General features: G+C 40.7%; 1 pseudogene; it reads left to right on the forward strand.

Moving 5' to 3' along the window:
- Positions 1 to 341: 341 nt before the first annotated feature.
- LOC115286139 lies at positions 342 to 440 on the forward strand (annotated as a pseudogene).
- The last annotated feature ends 6,026 nt before the right edge of the window (positions 441 to 6,466 follow it).

The following is a 6,466-nucleotide window of genomic DNA, read 5'->3' on the forward strand; positions in this document are numbered from 1 at the left end:
CCAAGACCAAACCACTTAGAGTTATGTCAGTCTCTTCACCCAAAGTGTCCCTAAGCTGCTTTCAGCAGGCTTCTAAAAGAATCCCAGAGACTCAGGAACGTGGCTCTGAAGGAATGGCCTGACGCTGGGGTCAATAAAACACTGTCCATTACATCCCTGTGTGAGGGACTTCATCAGATAAAATTCTGCTAGGGGCTGCTGGCATGGTGTAGCAGATGGCGCGTGTGCTGCTCTGACCCAACTCAGGACCAAGGTGCACCCTCCCAGCTGCCCGCAGGGTTGCCAGCTGCTGGCTCCTACCTGAGTGCTTCCCCAGGGATTGCCTTTTGAGAAAGGTTGTGGTGCTCGCTTTAGCATCACATACACTAAACTTGGAATGATACAGAGAAGATTAGCATGGCCCCTGCACAATGAAAAAGGTTGTGGTCTTACTTGATATTAAAGCCCCTACCCCCCCCAAAAGCCTGCACTTGATGACTGGTCAATTTGGGGGTACAAGGAATGCCCCCTTGCTTAACTCAGGTCATCTCTGCAGGGCCACCCCAACTCTTTGAGATCATTTGGGGCCTCCGTGCTGCTGCATTGAAGTGTAACTTCATTCTCTGCCCAGGCCCACTTCCTGCTCCCTTGCACGATGGTGCTCCCCAGAGCACTCCCAGGTAACTACCTGCTTGCAAATCTCTGTTTCAGAATATCCCTCCCCTTGCCCCCCACTCCCCTCAGGGCCAGAATCTTGACTCTTGTCTGTTATTGGACATTAACTTCTGCATATCAGAATGCCTAGGAGTCTTCTTTATCAAGATAGCCTAAGCAATCTGTATTCGTTTCCTATGGTTGCTATAACAAATCACAACCAACCCAGTGGGTGCAAAGCCTGAAATCGAGGGACCAGAATCAAAGTGTTGGCAGGGCTGGGCTCGTCGGCAGGCTCTGAGGGAGAATTTGCTTCCTTGCCTGCTCTAGGTTCTAGAGTTGAATTCTTTCCCTTTCTTGGCCAGTAGCCCCTGGACCCATTTTCAGAGCCAGTGACATGGCATCTTCCATCAGCGGTCACATCGCCTTCTGTGGCAAATTTCTCTCTGTCTCCCCTTTTAAAGGACATTTGTGATTGCACTTAGGGCCCATGTGGATAATCCAAAATACTCTGCCCCTCTCAAGAACTACACTTAACTTAATCATACACCCTCAAAGTCTCTTTTGCCATTTGAGGCAAACTTCACAGATTCTGGGGATCAGGCCTGTGGATCTTTGCAGACTGTTATTTAACCTGACACAGATCGTACAGCAAACTCGGGGGTCGGGGGCATACATTTCAATTTCAATTTGGAGTTTCTGTTTACATGTGAGGAATCCCTCAGATCTTTTTGCAATGCATTTACCATTGTCCCAAAGGCTGGTGTCAGCTGAGAAAATGACTTCTTGATTCAGGCCCTTATTATGAAACACGACTAATTCTTACATCTTACCTGCTACTGCTAGAACTCATTCTCTGCCTTTCTTCTCTCTCTGTCTCTGGCTCTCTTTTTCTTCCTTTCTACCCCTCTAGCCCATCAAATTCTGTCTGCAGGCACCCTGACGGCTGTATTAGCTAGGCAGGAGTAACACTCTCCAGCCCGCCATGGCCTCAGTTGGGAGGAAGGTGGGGATGGAACAGTGACGTAAGCTTCATTGGCACATTCTGTGTCACCTCCACAGAGCCTTCTGTGTCAGTATCAACTTGGGATGATACCATATGACCCATCAGATAGGGATTTGAAAGCAGTCTTCATATACTCACTGACTCGAAATAAGGCCAACCCGAAATTCTGTTCATTCCAAGAAATCCTCTGCAATCTCATTTCTTCCCCAATGTCTTCTCAATTCTTTTAGAATTCCTCTTTGATGGAACATATATGTTGATCTGAATATTTATCTTCCTCACTAGACTGTGAGCACCTTTTTTTAAAGACTATTTTTTAGAGCGGTTTTAGGTTTGCAGCAAAATTGAGGAAGGAGAGATTGCCCGTGTACTCCCACACCTGCATAGCCTTCCCCATTATCAATTCCCCCCGTCCCCGCCGAGTGCTACGTGCGGTACAATTGATGAACCTACACTGACACATCATAAGCACCCAAAGTCCATGGTTTACATTAGGGTCTACTCTTGGCGTTGTGTATTCTACAGGTTTGGACCAATGGGTAATGCCGTGTGTCCATCATTATAGTATTATATGGAATGGTTTCACTGCCCTAAAAATCCTTTGCTTTGCCTATTTGTGCTTTTCCCAGACTGCCACACTCCCAGACAACCACTGATCTTTCCCCTGTCTCCAAAGTCAGCTCCTTTTTCATCTTTTTATCCCAATAAACAACTACCAAGTTCATCCTGGGAGAACATGACCTCTGCAGAGGAACCGTGCTCTCTGTAGTCCGTGAAGTGGTCTAAGGTCCCAATAGTCCTGGTAATGCCATGTGCACAAAGATAGGCACCACCAGCCAATGACATCTGGCAGTCCAAGGGAACTTGTGACTGTCATCAGTAGGCATGACAGCCAAGCATGTGGTCCTGGGGAAAGCCCTTCACGTGGGTCTTTCCTTGTTGCATTTATATTTAGCTCCGATGAAAGACTGTGACTGTTTGCACCGGTGACAGGCACCAAACAATAACCAAAAAGAATAAGGAATATTTGTTACTTTTCTTCCATTTAGGACATGGAGTCCTTACATTTGAGACCACATCTCTGACAACCAGCTTTCCCATGCCTGGCCCGTGAGATGTACACAAACGTTCATTGTATTAAACAAAATTCAGAAGCAATCGTAAATTCTGGGGCTCCAGCTTTTAAACAGTGTTTCTGTATTTTAATTAAGAAGTATTTCAAACATGTAGAAAGGTGCAGAAAATAAAATACACAACCAACATGCCTACCATTCAGATTAAATAGCTGTTAACATTTTCTCATTTTTCCTTGAGATGACTCATAACAAAAGAAAAAGAATACAGCCAACTCCCTACCCCCACTCTTGTTCTCCACCTCTCTCCTCTGCACAGGTGCCTCTGCCTGAAGTTGCTCTCTGCTGTCCCCCTGCATGATTCTGTCCTCGTACTAAACATTTGTATGTCCAAAACAACATTTGCTGTCACTTAACGTGCATTTGGAATATACTTAAATGGCATACTGGATATATTATTTTGAGATTTGCTTTTCTTACTGTACAATATATTTTAGAAACTGATTTATGTTGTTTGGACACAATGTAGACCTAGTTCATGTATTTAACTGCAGCCCAGCATATCACAGTTTACTCATTTCCCCGCTGAAGAACAGTTCCTTGCTTTGGCTGCTGTCGCAGTGAAGGTGCTTGTGCACGTCTCCTGGTGCACATGTATGAGATTCCTCTAGTGTAAGGCGCCTAGAATTGCTAAGCGGTAGGGAGTGTGCTTCTTCACTCTCCTCAGTAGAGACAAAGTGCTCTCCAAAGTGGTTGTACCCATTCGCATTCCTACCAGATTAGAAAGTCCAGTTTCCCTGCATCCTCACCATCAATTGTGACACTTAAAAATGTTTTCCAGTGTGATAGGTGTGAAAGGCCTTTTGTCATCTTAACTTACGTTTCCTTGATAACTCACAAGCTTAAGTTTTTTAAAAGCATTTTTATATGTCTACTAGCAATTTTGTTTATGTGTCTGTGTGCATGTGTGTGAGAGAGGGAGTAGAGGGGGAGGAGAGAGGGGTGAGGGAGAGCAGGGAACAGAGGGGGAAGGGAAAGGGAGAGAGACCAATTCTAATCCTTTGCTCCTTTAAAAAAAAAAAAACTGACTTAGGGGCGCCTGGGTGGCTTGGTAGCTTGAGCATCAAACTTCATCTCAGGTTACGATCTCACAGTTTATGAGTTCAAGCCCCGTGTCAGCACAGAGCCTGGAGCCTGCTTCAGATTCTGTGTCTCCCTCTCTCTGCCCCTCCCCTGCTCATGCTCTGTTTCTTTCTGTTCCAAAAATAAATAAACATTGAAAAAAAAACCCACTGGTTTATTCTTTTCTTATATATTTATAACTATGCTGTATTTATTTGGAAGTTATTGTTTAAATTGCAAATATCTTGTCCTAAACTGCATCTAGCTTTTAAAATTTTGTGTATGATATTACTTTTATAAATCACCTTGGAAATCTGATGTAGTCAAATTCACAAATCTCCTTAAGATTTGCGGGTATTTGTTCTTTAATAGATCTGCTCATAGCTCTACATTCGAGATATTCTCCCACATTGTTTTCTAAAAATTCTAAATTTTTGCTCTTCACATTTAAATTTTTGTCCATCTGGAATTTACTTTTGCTTATGTGGTGAAGTAGGAATCTAATTTTATCTTTTCTGAATAGAAAGTTAAATGTTTCAGCACCTCAAAAGATAGTCCAGCTTTGCTCAGTGTTTGAAATGCCATTTCTGTTAAATACAAGCTTCCATTCACAAGTGGATCACTGCCTCCACTTTCCAAGCCATTCTGCGGCCCGTTTCTCTGTACCTGCACCACACTGTAATCTGACCATTATGATAGCTAATGGCTGTCTATTTAGCAATTGTTGCAGTGATTCACCTCATTCTTTGTCCCCAAATTTGTTACTTTGTTTTCCAGTTTTATTGAGATAGAGTTGACAAATAACACTTTTAAGTTTATTTTCTTTTTCTTCTAAGTTTAAAGTGTGCAATGTGGTGATTTGATATATACATATACTGTGAATGATTACCACAATAATGTTAGTCAACACATCCGGTGGCCCACCAGTTACTATTTGTGTGTGTATGTGTTCAAGACATTTAAGATTTCCTCTTAGCAAATTCCAAGTATGCAACAAAGTATCTATTGTCTATTGACTCAAATTTATTCTGACTTTCTTTAGTTCCTACCCCTCCAGTATTTTAGACTTAGCTAATCTATCCCTATGAAAAATGCTATAGGATTGATAAAGGAAATGCAGCTAACAGATTAATTTGGGAAATTTTTGCCATCTGTACAACATTGAGTTTTCCTGACCAGAAATGTGATATATCTTTCTACCTAGGCCTTCTTGATAAATTATTCATTTATATTATTTAATATAGATTTACACTTTTCCCTGTAAAGATTTTACACATTTTTATTAGCTCGCTTATGAGGTTTTTATAATGCTTGCTACAACTGTAAATAGTATCTTTTTAAAAAATTATATTTTCTAACAATTTGCTGCAGGTGTTCAGGGACCATTTTTAAAAATCAGTTTTAAATTAGGCAACTTGTGTATTTCCTTATTTCTTCTAATAGTTGTTGATTACTTCTCTTCTCTTGGATTTTTAAAAATAGATAATCATACCATCCATAAATAATGATACTTTTATTTTTTAATTTTGAATATTCATTTGATTTCTTTTTCTTATCATTACTTCATCAGCTAAGACTCACAAAGTAATGTTGAGTAAGGGTTTTGATAGTAGTCTCCCCGCCTTCTTCCTGAACTTCAGTGAAATTATTTCAGAGATGCACCAAGTATGACTTTCACTGTAGATTAATAGTAGACAAACTTGGGACACCTGGCTCAGTTGGTTAAACATCTGGCTTTGACTCAGGTCATGATCTCATGGTTCGTGAGTTCAAGCCCTGCATTGGGCTTCCGGCTGACAGCACTACAGCCTGCTTGGGATTTTCTCTCTCCCTCTCTTTGCCCCTCCCTCCCTCCCTGTCTTTCTCTCTCTCTCAAAATAAATAAACTTAAAAAAATAGTAGACAAACTTAATCGAGTTATTCTTTTATTTCTGGTATGCTAAGAGACTGTGGTTATGAACGGGTTTCAAATTTTATCAAATACATGTTCTGCAATCTTTTGAGGTGATCACATGATTTTTCTCTATCGTGTATATGGCGAATTACATTAATATTGGTTTCTATTGTTAAGCTTTCATTTATTTAGTTAACCCAACTTAGTTATAAGGTATTATTTGTAACACTAGTAGATTCACTTTACTTACATTTACCACAAAACTTTATGTATTTGTTCATAAATGAAATTCATCTGTACTGTCCCTTTTTGTAATGCCTTTTCCAATTTTCATTGTCAAGGTTATATTAATATCATATAATGAGTTGGAAATCTCTTTTTCCTGTTTCTGGAACAGATTGCATAACATAAGAATTGAATTGCCCTTGAAAGTTGAGAAAAACTTATCTCTAAAGCTCTCTGAGATGTCCACACTATTTGTGAATCGACTTTAAATTACCAATTTTTAAAAAAATGTTTATTTTTGAGAAAGAGAGAGCAGGGAAGGGAAAAGAGAAAGAAGAGGATCTGAAGCAGTCTCTGAGTTTGATGTGACGCTTGAACTCACAAACTGTGAGATGATGACCTGAGGGGAAGTCCAAAGCTTAACTAACTGAGCCACCCAGGCGCACCCCCCCCATTAAATATTTAAAAGGCCATAAATCTATTCAGCTTTTCTATTTCTTTTTGAGCAGTATT

This window comes from Suricata suricatta, chromosome 2, assembly GCF_006229205.1.
Source record: "Suricata suricatta isolate VVHF042 chromosome 2, meerkat_22Aug2017_6uvM2_HiC, whole genome shotgun sequence".
Lineage (NCBI taxonomy): Eukaryota > Metazoa > Chordata > Mammalia > Carnivora > Herpestidae > Suricata > Suricata suricatta.